The following is a 15,668-nucleotide window of genomic DNA, read 5'->3' on the forward strand; positions in this document are numbered from 1 at the left end:
AACCGCGTGTTAACTCTAAACGTATTTAACTTGTTGCAGGTACGGGACATTTGATTCAATGTCCTAGATTCTTACTTCATTATTTTACTGAATTTAAACTCGAGAGACAACGCTAAACTTTAACAAAACTATTTATTTAAAAACAAATTAAAAGCATGGTTAGTTTACACACGCGTGAAGAAAATGAAAAAACAAGTACTGACTACCACAACACTATTTCCTATTTAGAGTCACAACTGACTTCAACTGTATTTATGTCGAGGACTGCATACTAAGTGCCTTGCCTCCATTATTTTATATACCGATAGATGGCAGCACCATCACCGGATCGAACAGTTAATGAGAATTTAGAACTAGTCCAAGAGCTAATAGCTACCTGGTGCTAGCACCCCCAGAGGTATCGTTTCACTAGGAGGACATTGAGACCACGAGCATATTTAACGTCGCCCAGTCCCCTTTAATGACGACGGTGGGTCTTCGACCAGCGAGGATCGAACCCGAGACCCTCCGGCCCCGAGTCCAATGCCTTACCGATCAGGCTACCACGGCCCTACCACAACACTGGCAGTTTTATACATTAGACAACACTGTTGCCACACCAAAAGTAAAAGCCATTAGAAAAATAGAACAAGGTTAATTTGCATAAACATTATATAAACAACGTTAGTAATTAAATATGAACACAAAACATTGAGAATATTCAATTATTCAAATTCTTTATTTTCAGTTCCAACACCGCGTATAATTGAAATCGCGTAAAACGAGGGTCTACTGTACTCATTTTTTGGGCATCTTTTAGCCTCTAGCAACCCTGATTAGCTCACACGTTGGCAATCTTACTTTAACGTTTTATTTACAGCTTTTACTCTTCATTTATGACAACAATGCCCGGAAACTAAATAATTTACTAAAAACGTAGTAAATTATCTACGTTTTTGAAAACCTTTTATCCCCTGACAATCCTGATTAGGGACCCGAAAAAGGGACTTCGCCTCTGAGAAGAAGAGCTATGGCCTTGAGCAAGTCTATTTCTTTCAATAGAGAGCTATCAGTAGGCAGAGGAGTTGTTGGGGGGGGGGGGGGGGGCGAATACATTACTTCCTTTTTTGTAAAAGGAAGTAAAAAAAGGTAACACGACACTTGAATTTTAAAAACTAATATTCTGCCACTTGTCATATACCATGCTCTTCAGAAATAAATGAATTTCTTGAATCTTAACCTGTTTTTACTTCCTTTTACAAAAAAGGAAGTATTGTATTCGCAAAAAAATTTTCACCCAAAAATCGGCCTCAATTTACATTTTTGCTCTCCCCCAAATGAATGTTGAGTTTTTTTTTCAACCTGACCACACGTGGATATGTGCCTAGGAACGTACAGACACCCGAAATATCCATTTTGACGATTCCCGAGTTAATTACAACGAGTTTTCTCGTGACGTCTGTATGTACGTATGGATGTGCGTATGTGTGTATGTATGTCGCATAACTCAAGAACGGAATGTCCTAGAAAGTTGAAATTTTGGTACATAGACTCCTAGTGGGGTCTAGTTGTGCACCTTCCTTTTTGGTTGCATTCGTATACTTCAAAGGGGGTCTTTTGCCCCTTTTTGGGGGGGAAATCATTTTTAATTTCGATGTAAACTCACGTGGTGTTATAATTTGGCGGACACTTGGCGATATATCACCAGTCTTTTGGTCTCCAAGTTTTGTCGCCAACTTGGCGACAAATTCGGCGATTTTTTTTTTTTTTTAATAATCTGGTTTCAATTTGGCCACTGTTGGTGATATTTAGAGAGTAAACTATTGAATCACATTAAAACTGCCAGTAATGAGAAAATGACATTAAATTGGAGTAAAAGGAAGTCATGTGATGCACACATCAGCTCGTTTCCAAATAGTTTGATGACTTTCAGAAAATCAAGTGCAAAATCAAGTTCTTTTTATGGTTTTACAGAGCACAAAAATCTGTTTTGTTACATACTGTAATTTAAATAAACTTATCATCATCAAATAATATTTAGGTTAACTTTTATCTTTTGAATGTCTAGTTAAACTTCTTGGTAAGTAATTTCAAATTTCTTTTATTTCAACCATGAAATAGGTCCATTACTGAGGTGACAATTTGATGTCCTTCCGTTACCAAAAATACTACATCTCAATTAGTTCACCAAAAACCTATGGTGTATATAGAAACTAATGTTTTTTTTATGCAAAGCAGAATTTTATCCCTTGTCAAGGGGACATAGTTAAAATTTTAATATATATTTAACTTATATGGTTTTTAATTGGTAACGGAAGGACATTTACCCATAAGCTGATACAGGTAATATTTAAGAATGCTAGTACAGTGAAACCTGTGTAAGTTGACCACCTGCGGTGCACAACTTTAGTGGTCAACTTCAACAGGTGGTCAACTTACAGAGGTTGATTTATATGATAAGGACTAATTCCGTGCCTGAAAAAAGCGGTCAACTTAGACAGGTGGTCAACTTACAAGGTTTTACTGTAGAAAAAAAAACTATTGTTTAAAGTTAGTAGTCACATTTAAAACATATGTAAGTAACATTTGAACAAAGATTATAAGTGCTTTTATTTAAAAAATAAACTTTTATTTGAATTTTTAAAAAAAAGTTTGTGATTTTGTTTCTTCTATTGTATCTAATGAAAATCATGAAAACTACTCTTAAAAATTCCTAAGCATGTGAAAATCATTTTGGTACGACATGTTTGTGATATGACAAGCCATTCAAGCAGAAACATTTGCTTACAAACTTGAAATTTATATTGGAACAATATAATATTGAAACTGCTTTCAGATTAGCTGCCACAAGTCACAGGAAAGGACTGTTGAGAGCACTGGTTTAACTGTTAAACGTACTACGAAGAGATCAATAAATTCAGAAATCAACTTTCACAAAGATAGAATCATATCCATTCTCATCCTGACACACAAAATAAGCACTATTTGAACCCTATAACAAGTTATGTTATTGAATGTAGTAAGTACTTCAACAAATCTATTCTAACAAATCAGAGGAGATTTCACTTTAAAGTCAACAGAATGAGGACAGTTATAAATAATGTTAAAATTAAAGATACAGCTGAATCAAAAACACAAAATCATAAAGAATATGCCAAATGATTCATTAATATTTGAACAAGCTTTGTTAGTTGGATGGAGGGGAAAGAAATTAACAAAGAACAATATTGGGACAGATACTTCATATAGAAGATAAAGGAATAGAAATAGCTTGTTTGAGAATGCATAATAATGTGGGAATGATCTTTGTATTTCCTGAGAAAGAAGATAAATGTTCTATGGATTCTGATAAAATTAGTAAGTATTTAAAGAATTCGAAATTATAACAGATGGCTCAGGCATTAGATATTATTTCAGACTGCTGTATTAGCTGCATAAATGTTTTTTAATTGAAATTTACCAAGTTTAATTGCTTTGGAATTTTTGTCCTTCCGTTACCCTTAACAAATACGTAATTTATATGCTTAAAATGATTATTTTTTAAAACTAGAGGTGGAATTGCAATGATTGAACCCTCTCGTCTATGTTCTGATTTTTATACAATTTTCCCTTTTATAGTTTAGCTGAGCTTTTGGGGAAAACATGATAGCGCAAAAAATTCATGTCACTAAAATGTCCTTCTGTAACCGTTTTTTAACTTTGATTTAAAAAAAAAATTACCATCGAAAAATTCTTGGATTTGGCTTTTTTTAGCAACTTACTATGATGTGTATAAAAGTCTATGCATTAGTTTTTGAAAAAATATGTATTTTGATATGCTGACAGACAGAAATTCATCGATTGTTTTTGTAAAAAACCGTCCTTCCGTTACCGCTGGAATTCACTTTAACATAATAAAAACTTCTTTGTATTATGTAGTCATATAAGTTTTTTTCTAGTCTATTCAGTGATTAGAACAGGCTAGGAGACTTTAGAATTTGACAGTGAGCAGTTATATGTATATTCGGGTAAAAATATTTTCTTAGTGGGACAATTACTGTACAATTGAAACTAACGTAGTATAGGTTACAAACCCTTCAACGTATTTGTTACCCGTGTTCATATGTGCTCCCAGAATTGTTCACATGAGCCCCCTATAGGGGCACAAGTGAACAACTGAAGACGTTTTTTTAAAAATACCATAAAGTAAAAAATATATATTTTTTAAAAATCCCCAAAAAAAAATCCATGGCACAAAGAAAAGTTTATTCAATCATGGGGACACTTCTGCGTCGAGAAACTGATAATGTTTTTTGAAAAATAAAGAAATACAAATACAAATACAAATGTGACGACCAGCAACAGGCTCTGGGCCCAGCTAGGCTGGTCCTAGTCAATTAATTAGTCCCCAATGAAGATCAATGGCCCTCTTAAAGCTATCCACTCCCTTGCTCATTACCGCCTCTTCCGGTAAGCTATTCCAAGTGCCCACAACCCTGCTAAAGTAGTAGTTTTTCCTGATTTCCAAGTTAGCCTGAGATTTAAATAGCTTAAAACAATGACCCCTTGTTCTGCTTTTCCCGAAAAAATTTAATCCATTTACATCTTTCATTTTGATAAATTTAAATAACTGAATCATGTCCCCTCTGACTCTCCTTTGCTCCAGGCTGTACATGTTAAGCCTATTAAGTCTGGTATCATAATCTAAATCTGAGAGTCCCCTTACTAATTTAGTTACCCTTCTTTGAACCCTTTCCAATACAAAAATATCTTTCTTCAGATAAGGCGACCAAAACTGAACAGCATACTCCAAATGAGGTCTTACTAAACTCCTATCAATCAAAAGAATTGTTCACATATGTCCCCTTTTCCCCTACATGTTCAATTTTTTGTAACAAAAAATGAACGAAACTTAAAAGTTTTTATTAAAAGCAAGTGAATAGGTTGAGCAGACAAATGTAGAAACTACTTCATTTTTTAAGGGAAGGTGAAAAAATATTTTCCTTTTTATTGAGGTAGGTGAAGGGAGAAATAATTTTCTTGATACTCTACTGGACTTAGCGAAGTCAATGAGGCTTACGGAATAGCACCTTTCCCAGATATTTTACAATTTTTCTGAAGCTGACAAAAGCGCTCAATTTTTCAAAATGACAAAATGCAAAGAAAGCGTTTATTTTACTTCTCATATTTTGTTACAAGATATTTATTTTAGAGCATCGCATTTTCGAACTCATATATATGTCGATAGAAGTTATTTCCCCGCTTTAAATTTTTTTTTCCGTTGCCTAAAAACCCGCTGCTTAATATAGTGATGCACATTTACTAAAATTTGCATTCCACTATATTGCAATTCGTTAAAAGCTGATTATTAGTTAGAGGGACCAAAACAAAATAATAATAAAATAATAATAATAATAATAATAATAATAAAACTTAATTTGAATTCTGAAATTTTGAATTCATATTATGTGTTTCGCAATCACGAGTTGGGACAGGAACCTGTCCAATAGAGTTATTGTTTCTAGAAACCTCTCCTGTCCCGCCAAACCTGCCCTTCCTCCTGGGCGTTCACGTGTGTATAGTTGTGTGTGTGCGTAGACAAGTGTATATGCTCGTAGGCGTGTGTGAGTATGCGATCGTGCGTGTGTTTAGGACAAGGACGCCACCGACCAGGAGAAGCGGGACCTGGGGGACAGTGCTCGGGACCAGAACAGCCGCCCCTGCAGAGGACGGCGCCGGCGGACGGTGTTGCTGCAGAGGCTTCTGGTTCAAGTTGAAAAAGGAACGGAACATCAAAGACGGCCAAGTGAGAACAATAAGCAATCGTGATTGCTCAAAAAAAAAAAAAAAAAATTGAATTTTGAAATTTTGAATTCAAATTATGTTTTTTGCAATCACGAACTAAGACAGGACCCTACTCATTGAAGTTATTATTTCTAGAAACAGCTCCTGTCGTCCCCCTCCCCCAAACCTGCCTCTCCTCTTGGGCGGTTACGTGTGCATAGTTGTGTGTGTAAGTGTGTGGGCTTGTGTGTGTGCGTAGACCTGTGTGTATGCACGTAGGCGTGTGTGTATGTGTGTGTGAGCGTGCGTGTGTGTAGGACATGGACGCCTCCAACCAGGAGAAGCGGATAGCTCAGGACCGGAACAGCCGCGCCGTCTGCAGAGGACGGTGGGCGGTGGTGCTGCAGAGGCTTCTCGTCCAAGCTGAAAAAGGCACGGAACATCAACAACGGTCAAATGAGAACAATAAGCAATCGTGATTGCTCAAAAAAAAACTTTTATTCCTTTTGATTTTACCTTCCACCTTTCAACCTACACATTTGAGAAAATGTCACGTGAGGTACATTAGGCTCTTCACCTCCCTATTGATAACAATTCAAATAAGATCTATTCTATTAAAAATTTCGTAACAAACAAGCTTAGCAAAAATAAAAAAAAAAAGAAAGAAAGAAATTGACTGCAGTCGTTTGAAAAAGCATTGCTTAAAAAAAGATAAGGGCTGGATTCATTAAAACTGAGCATTTTCTTATTCTTTATTCAAACAGAAAATTACGACATTTTTCACGAGCTATAATTTCTTAAAATAATTTTTTTCGAAACAGTTTGCGATCTCCCCGCCTTTTTTTTCTTATGTCAATAAAACTCTTTCACAGTAACGGAATGAAATCCTATGCTTTATTTACAAGAAGAAGTTTACATCATATAAAAAATATTCAATAGCACGAACAGAGAATTTCTAATTCAACGACGGCTGTCTTAACAATTTGAAATTGTATTTGATATTGTATTCAATGACAAAAGATGGACTCACCTAAAAGTCAGAGCAATTTTCAGGTGACAGTATAAAACTTTTAGGATTTAAAACGAATGACCATTGTCAATCTTTCAATTGTTTTAAAGAAATCATCTTTCGTATTTAGTCGAGTTCTGAAGATATTTTAATTCACAATATTTTCAACTTAATTATTTTTTGTTTAACTATTTGTTTTAAGTTTTTTTGTTGACATCCAACGGACCTGAATTGAGAAAATGGTGCAATAGTAATTTTTAAAGATACATAGCGTAAAGTTTTTGATGTTTCACTATTTGTCAAGAACGCTTCAAAAAAGAGCATAAATAATTCATAAGTTGACTGCGACATTACACTGTTAAAAATTCAGGAAGATTTTCTGGTAATTGTTACTGTAAAATTGCATCGCCGACGCATCGCTGATTTTTACGGTAATTTATACCGGAGAAATAAGCGATCCCAGCGCCAATTGGTTGCTGCGGCCTACCGAGGATACCGTAAAATTTTACAGTAACATTTGATTTTTACGGTAATAGTTACTGGCAACATGGATGCCAGTAACAATTACCGTAAATTTTCCGGAAAATTTTTAACAGTGTAATTGTAATGCTTTTATAGAGTTTAATTTGATAAAAGCATCGGAAAATGTCCAGACAGCGAAGGGCAAATTGGGAAACAATTCCTTTAAACAATAAAAATATAATCCTTTAAACAATAAATATATAAATAAGCATGGAAAAGTTTGCATTGCATCCTGCCAGTCAAAATAGCATCGAAACAAATAAATATAGGACTATTTTGGCCTTCAGACTACTTTATAGATTTTTGAAGCAAAGAAGTATGGCAAATTTATGCATATGTCAGTTGCCATCCGGAAAAGAAAAAGCTCTTTCGTTTCAAAATAACTATTTTTCGTAGTCGGAAAAGAAAGAAAAATGCATCCAATACCAGATTCCCAAATTATCCCTAAAATAGCATTTAACTTATGCCTTTAGGATTGAACAAAAAATATCTTATTTTCTAGGAACTGAAATGCATGCCAATTCAATCCTTTTCTCGAAGATTTTGGTGAAATATATCTCCTCTAATGGTTCCTTGAACGATTTTTATAGAATTATTTTTTGAAAAAGGGTTTGTCAGAATCTTTCGAAAAGACGGAAGAAAAAATTGAATAAAATCGCAAAATCATCAGAATTGATTGGTAACTATAAATAGACATTTTAAGCACTAAAGGCCAGAACAATTGAAAAAGTTCAGGTTAGGTAAAAGGGAAAAGTGATACGGGATGTCACAAGAGAGGGAAAATGACTTACCATCCAGACATGGGGAGAAAACGAAAATGGAACTCAAAAGTGGTTGGCTCTGAGTAATTTTCTTTATTTGATTTAAAACCTAAATGTTATTGTTTTTTAAGATCACAAAAAATCAGGGCAAAGTTTTATTTTCATATTTATTATATATTCTAAAAAGTAATTTCAATTTTTATATTCAATAAAATGATAGAAAAATCGATCATGAGTTTTTCTTTGCATTAGACATTTGCATAAAACCACTCGATTTGGGTTATGAAATGGGTAGGGAAAAATAGTGTTGCAAAAATTCTGAAAACAACCTACTGAAATGGATTTTAATGAACGCAAATGTTTAAATAACAGTTAAAACTGGTTTTTGTTTTTGAAAATACGCACGGTAATATTTTACTACAAATATTTAGTATGGCAAAAGAATTTGTGAATGAAAAAGAACAAATAAATGCTTTAAATACATTAAAAACATCTCAAAAGAAAAAAATTAAGCTGCCCAAGAGACATTAAGCTCATTGCCCTATAAAATATGATCCTTAAAAGTTAGACCTCGAGAGAAACTCGAAGGGTAAAAAAAAAAATCAAACAAGTTTATGAGAAGTTCAATGAAATGAAGAGTATATACAAGCAAAAACTTAAAAAATAATAATAATAAGTCACAAGAGATGAAGAGCAAGAAGCCTGTGAATTAGAACATTTTGCTTTGTTCCGAAAAGAGTTTATTCTAACTAATCCTTTTCCCAAGAGAAACATTGACAGCAGGGTGCTTCTATATTGCTAAACTACAGCCAACAACATGCAGTCGCGGACTTTTTGAATATAGTTTCAAGAAATTTTTCATCATTTGTCTACAAGATAAATTTTGTGCATTTCAGCAAGTTTTTTAAATTATTCTCAGCTTTTAGTTTGTGTCTCAAGAAACCTTTTCGTGAGAAATGATTAATGTACGTACGTTTGTGCAATAAAGAAATAATAAATAATTGTGTAATGTTATGAAGCAGTAGTACATTTTGTCATTCCAAACATTGTTTTAAGTATAAGTGTATGTTTTGTATGCAGAGCGACGATCTTGACGCATTTCCGAAAGTATTTCCTAAGATGGTAGAAAATAAAGGCAGCTTTTTAGATATTTTTACAATTTTCTGACCAGGCGTTAAGAGAAAAATGGAACTCTTTCAAAAATATGTGACACATATCAAGACTGGGGCACGTTTGCGCAGTGCCTTTTTTCAAAACGAATTAGAACTGGAGGGCCAACAGTCATAACAGATTTATGCTGCTCACTAGCAAATATTCTCACAAGTTTTTGAGCATTAGTCGAGCTTCGGTCTAGCATTCGAAAAGGATAATCTCTTTTCTACCGAGTCGAGTAAATTTGGAGTTGAAAGTTTTGGAGCTATTGTGAATAAATAATACTTAGTTAAGAAAGAACAAATATATAAAAAATAGCTGAATTTTATCCTTTTTTGAGAGTTCAACTTGTATGAATTGAAATGTTATTAAATGTTTTGCACGTTAAAAATAAATCAAAACTTGGCGACAGGGCAAGTTTACGCGTTAATGTCGGAGCACTTTCACGCACGTTCTTACTGTATCTTACTTAAACGTGCCCCTGACACTTTTTTCGCTCCAAACTGTCTCAAACCTTATTAGTATTTTCCGGCTATTTAGTTTTGAAAGTTACCATTTAATTTTTTATTAAGTTACACATTCTTATGTTATAGCTTACACTCATGTAGTGCTGTCTTCATGCCTCTTCAACTTCAACTTTATGCACTGTTCAGTCTGTAATAAATTTGCTTTATTTTAACGATGGTATGACATTATGTTCAAAACACTAACAAAACCACTTTTGCTGCCAAAATAAATACGCGTAAACTTGCCCGGTGTCCGAGGCAAGTTTACGCAACCGACTTGGACACAAAAATAATGTTTTTAACGGTTAAAAGCACAAACTGAGCAATAACTGAATACAGTCGAGTCCCGACTTACGCGAGGAATGCGTTCCAAGACACCTCGCGTAAGTCGGAATTTCGCGTTGTGCAACAAGGTATGTTTAGTAATGTTTTATAAGCATACCTAATTGTTTCAGACGTTTGTGAACACCCGTCGTATTGTTTCAAACCATTTATTAACTATATATTGCAGTATCTTTTACAAAGAACCGACTTTTTCTGTATTTTAGAAAAAGCGTTATTATTTGACATAAAATTCTGTAATTTAGCACAAAATCAATGATTAATGGGGGAGAGAAACGTAAAATAAAGCAGTATGGTACTTACAGTATGTACACTGCAGCATTATTATAGCACTTAACAGTATAGATATAGTAAATATATTTATAATTTAAAAAATGAGGAAGGGTTTTGCAGCGCGATCAGAATGTTATCAGAATGTATTTTATCAACGTTCATATGTAAAATGAAAAAAAAAAAAAAAAAAAAGAATCGGAGCGGTTATTTGTATAAACTAAAGCAAAGAGTTGTTCAGACTAATACACAGTGAGTGAACTTCCACTTTCAGTGATGCTAAAGGGATGAAAGTTCATTCACAAAACCAATATTTAGTGTCAACGAAGCCCATTCTAACTCTCCGCCGCTCTTTTCCGAAAAATTTCATGTTGCAGGAGAGTAATTTGTGTCCGCACTAAAAAAAATCATTACTCATGAAAAACTCGCGTTATAGGCATTTCGCGTAAGTCGGATCGCGTTGTAGTGGGATCCGACTGTATACCAATTTTGACTCCATTAACTGTTTCATAACACCACAATCTAAAACTTTTTGTAAGTTAAAACATAACAATTAAAAAATTCATTGAAAAAACTCCGCATTAACGTGCCCCGGTCTACCTTATACATTTGCTTGCAAAAATGAAATTTAAGCCATGTTTAAAATATAGTTTCTGAATTGAAACTTGTGTGCTACATTTGGTGCATGTTGTTCTAAAGTGACTGAGTTATTTAAATCACCTTAAAGATGTAAAAAAAAAGAAAGAAAAGAAAACTCGGCAAATTATTTTGGGTTCTGGAACAATGTTACTGTTTAGTTAAAAATAAGTATTTTGATCTCAGAAAAATAAAGAGGAAACATTGCAATAAACATTTTCAAAATATACATTTATAATCGGATTCCATGTAGAGAGAGCAGATTAGGTTTTTGATTTAATCTTTTTCCATAAGTCTCCATGTACATATTGCTAGCTTCATTAGTTGTGCAATTGCATGTGCCCATAATTTAATTTATTTCATTTTATTACTTATTTATTTGTTTGGGGATACTTTATAAACTGTCGAGCCTACTTTGGGGTTATGCGTATAATTAAAAACTATAAATCTGATAAATTAATACAACAATTATTTAAAAATATTTTAATTTGTGCGCTCTTTTGGGACAAATGATGTTCAGAAATTCTTCAGTTTCTGACATTTCTTATGACGATGAAGAATAGCTTTGTGTACGATGGATTAACTGCTGGTACGGAAATTAATGTTGAAACAGTCAGAAGCATCACGGAAAACTTCGACGGAAGAAGCAGTAAAATGTGGAATTCTAACTGAGATTACTTTGAAGAATTCACAAAGGCGGCAAAAATATTCCAACAGCTGATATTTTGACAGACGACATCAATGCTGTCAATAAACCGAAGTCTGAGTGAGACAGATGGCGAAACAGAATTACATATTAGATCTCATGTTTCAAAGAATGGAACTTCAAAATTTTACCATGAAGAAGGAAAACGCCTTTTTTTTTTTTTTTTTTGAAGAAATTCAAAAGTTTTAACATGGCTTTTCAGATATGGATGCTTCACTTGCCGAATCGATTAACTCCATAAAACAAAAAGTCGAGAAAAGTGATGAAGAAGATAGTGTTATCCATAGGAGTGAATGGGCCCTAGTGTTACATTTTCTGCCATCATAGGATCAGAAATGTACTGAACCAAAACTTTAACATAAATTCATATGCTAAGCATTGATTTAGCACTATTAAAGCAGAAACGAGCATTTTTTTTTTAAGTGGAGTTAATCAATCTTCATAAAGATCGATTAACTAATAAATTTTCGATTGCAGAAATGAGGATTGTTTTGAGGAGGCGATAAAGCAGAAATGAGAATTTTTTTTTTAAAGTGGAGTCAATCGATCTTCATAAAGATCGATTAACTAATAAATTTTTTCGATCGATTAACTAATAAATTTTGAAGTAATCGATCTTCATCGATAAATTCAAAATTTCACCATGAAGAAGGAAAACGCCTTTTTTTTGAAGAAATTCAAAAGTTTTAACATGGCTTTTCAGATATGGATGCTTTACTTGCCGAATCGATTAACTCCATTAAACAAAAAGTCGAGAAAAGTGATGAAGAAGATAGTGTTATCCATAGGAGTGAATAGGCCCTCGTGTTACATTTTCTGCCATCATAGGATCAGAAATGTACTGAACCAAAACTTTAACATAAATTCACATGCTAAGCATTGATTTAGCACTATTAAAGAAGAAATGAGGATTTTTTTTAAAAGTGGAGTTAACCGATTTGGCAATTGAGACATCAATATTTTACTAATTTTTGCATTTTTTTGGAAAGGCAAGGGCATTTGAAACTCGATTATTATGTTTGAAATTTTTAATCAATTTTACAAAAAAAAAAAAGCCTTGAAACTATAATAAAGTATAAGAGTTTTTATGCATTACTGAGATTATTTTTTTTATTTTCATATTTACTTTAAAACCAGACTCGAAGTCGAATACGATGAAACGTAATCGATTATTGTTATGATTAGGACAGCCTTGTTTATTTATAAACAAAGGCAAAAAAAAAAAAAAAAAAAAGCCTTGAAACTATAATAAGGTATAAGAGTTTTTATGCATTACTGAGATTATTTTTTTCATTTTCATATTTACTTTAAAACCAGACTCGAAGTCGAATACGATGAAACATAATCGATTATGGTTATGATTAGGACAGCCTTGTTTATTTATAAACAAAGGCAGTGCCTGTCAATTTTACAAGCAGGCAGGATACCTATTCTAGCCAGAAAACTAGAAAAACACATTATGTGATCTACGCAAAGTTTTTTAAGGATTGACCACGATAAGATTGTTGTAATCAAACCCTGAAGCATTATTTTTCAGATGTTGTTACGGCGTGACTACACAGTTCATAAATAAAATAAATAATGGCGATAACAGTTGTTTTTTTAAAAATAACACTAGTCATTCCCTATCGACAGAAAATATTTATAATCAATACGTTTGTTGAAAATATTGGTGTATGACAAATAACTAAAGGCTTTTTAAAAAATCATTAACTTTGCTTTAAGTGAATTATCAACACGTAAATAAAATATTGTACCTATTTTTGAAACTTAATGTTAATTTAATCGATCATGACATCATAAAAACACACTGTAATCATAACTCTTCTAAACCGTTTTTTTAATGTTTATGACAAGAATACAATAGGGTTTTAAACAAGTATTTTTTTTTTCTAATCTGAAGTTAACAAAATTTGGACTAAGAGCCTTTCCTTGTAAGGGTCAGGTCAATTAATCTAATAATTTGTGACTTTGTAATTTCTATGACTTTTTAAATTATTTTTCCATATTTCGGTAAATATTGTTTATTTACATTACGTTACATTCAGTATTGTGGAGTAGTTAGTTGAAGGTATTTGTAGAGGAACATGGGGCAAAGTGAAAACGTGAAATATTTTCTCTGCTCCACCTATCTGGTATTATTTTAACTATATAGTAGTAACATATGTAGTCTATTCCAGTCAGGAAAAAAAAATACCGCCGAGGATTAAAGCATTTTATGATACAGGCAATTTAAAAAAAAAATGATACTCGTATTGTAACATTTTGCTGTAAGTCACAAATTATTTTTTTTACTATAAAATGATAAAGTTATTGTTATTAACATTTTAAATAATGATATTTGTATTTTAAATAAATTTTACAATTAGTCAAGTACATGCGGGGCAAAGTGGATGGGGCACAGTGAAATAGTTTGTTTCATTTGCTCACTCAATGATTTGTTATAAATCACAAACTTACGTTTTCATTTATTAGTTAATTCATTTACGACCCTTCAGTTAGTAATTCACTTATATTTATTCATTCATTCACTTATTTTCTTACTCATACATTCTTTTACTCGCTTATTTATTTTTCTTCATATATTAATTGATTTATTCATTTTATTATTCACATATTCATTCAACCTTTCATTTAGTAATTCTTTCGATCAAAAATATGGTTTACAATCGAATGAAAAATATTTCATTAGAAAAAAAATTTATTTTTCATTTTGCCCCATGAAAAAAAAAGAGTGAAATTTTTTTCCTTTTTTTAAAAAAGTTCAAATTTGCTGCCAAAAATAAAAAATACTGTTTCGACGCAAGTTTTATCATTAAAAAAAAAAATCTTTCTTTATGTGCTGTAATTTTCAAAATCAATTTCTGATTTGATAATTTTGAAAAAGATCAGTCATCTTTAACATTTTACTTGCCCCACATTCCCCTACTAGAAATTTTTTTAATGCCTATGTCTTTGATTTCACTGGTTTACATCCAACTAAATAATGAGAGACAATGGCCATGGAAAATGAGAGACACTGACTTATGTGTACCCTTGGTGATGAAAATGATGCCAATGACCATATTAATGAACATTTAACTTTTTAAAATTTAAAAATAAAGGGAAAAAAAACATCCAACCCAAAACATTCATCAAAACAAAACAAAAAAATGTTCTTTATTACGGTGGGGGGTCGAAAAATAGATACATAGTAGATAAGCGACTTCTAAGAACAGAAAAAAGCTCGTGTTTTGACTTCCTAAATAAGGGATCAAGAACAATAAAAAATATTATTTAAGTCCTCAGAATGCCCGTTCATTATTCCTTACCTTCTAAATTCTCATTTAAAGAATCAAAATTCAAAATTTTATTTCAAAAATCAATCAATCTATTTCAAGAATCGTATTTCAAAATTCTTATTTTTTATCCACTTTTGGCCGAGACGTATTATTTACACGTTATTATTATTAAAAACTTGGAAGTAATAGTAACTGATAGATCATTCAATTCTTTACTGAAATTCTAATGCATTAGGGTTGATTAAGCTGCCTCTTATCAACTCTTATGGGAAATAAGCAACATTGTATGCACACCACACACACATATATATATATAACACACACACGCATATATATATATATATATATATATATATATATATATATATATATATAAATCTCGTGTCACGATGTTTGTTCGGGGTAATCTCCGAAACTACTCAACCGATTTAGATGAAATTTCATACCTATGTGTAATTGGGTCCAACTTAAAAAATAGGACAGTTTCTATAATTTTTTATTGCAAATTAAAAATTAATTATACAATAACGGTGTGTATTAATTGTTTAGTTCTAAAAATTCCTAATAGATGGCGCCGTAAGTTAATTAATCGGTACAATTCTAGCATCGTTTGACTTACTGCTAAAAACACTATAATAAAAAAAACTCAGGAGCGTTGCTTATTACTTCCATGTAACATTTCTGAATTTTACAGGTTTTTATTCACTTCCTGAGAAAATCAACTATCTTTGTCAAAACGTT

The sequence above is a fragment of the Uloborus diversus genome, chromosome 7 (assembly GCF_026930045.1).
Source record: "Uloborus diversus isolate 005 chromosome 7, Udiv.v.3.1, whole genome shotgun sequence".
NCBI lineage: Eukaryota > Metazoa > Arthropoda > Arachnida > Araneae > Uloboridae > Uloborus > Uloborus diversus.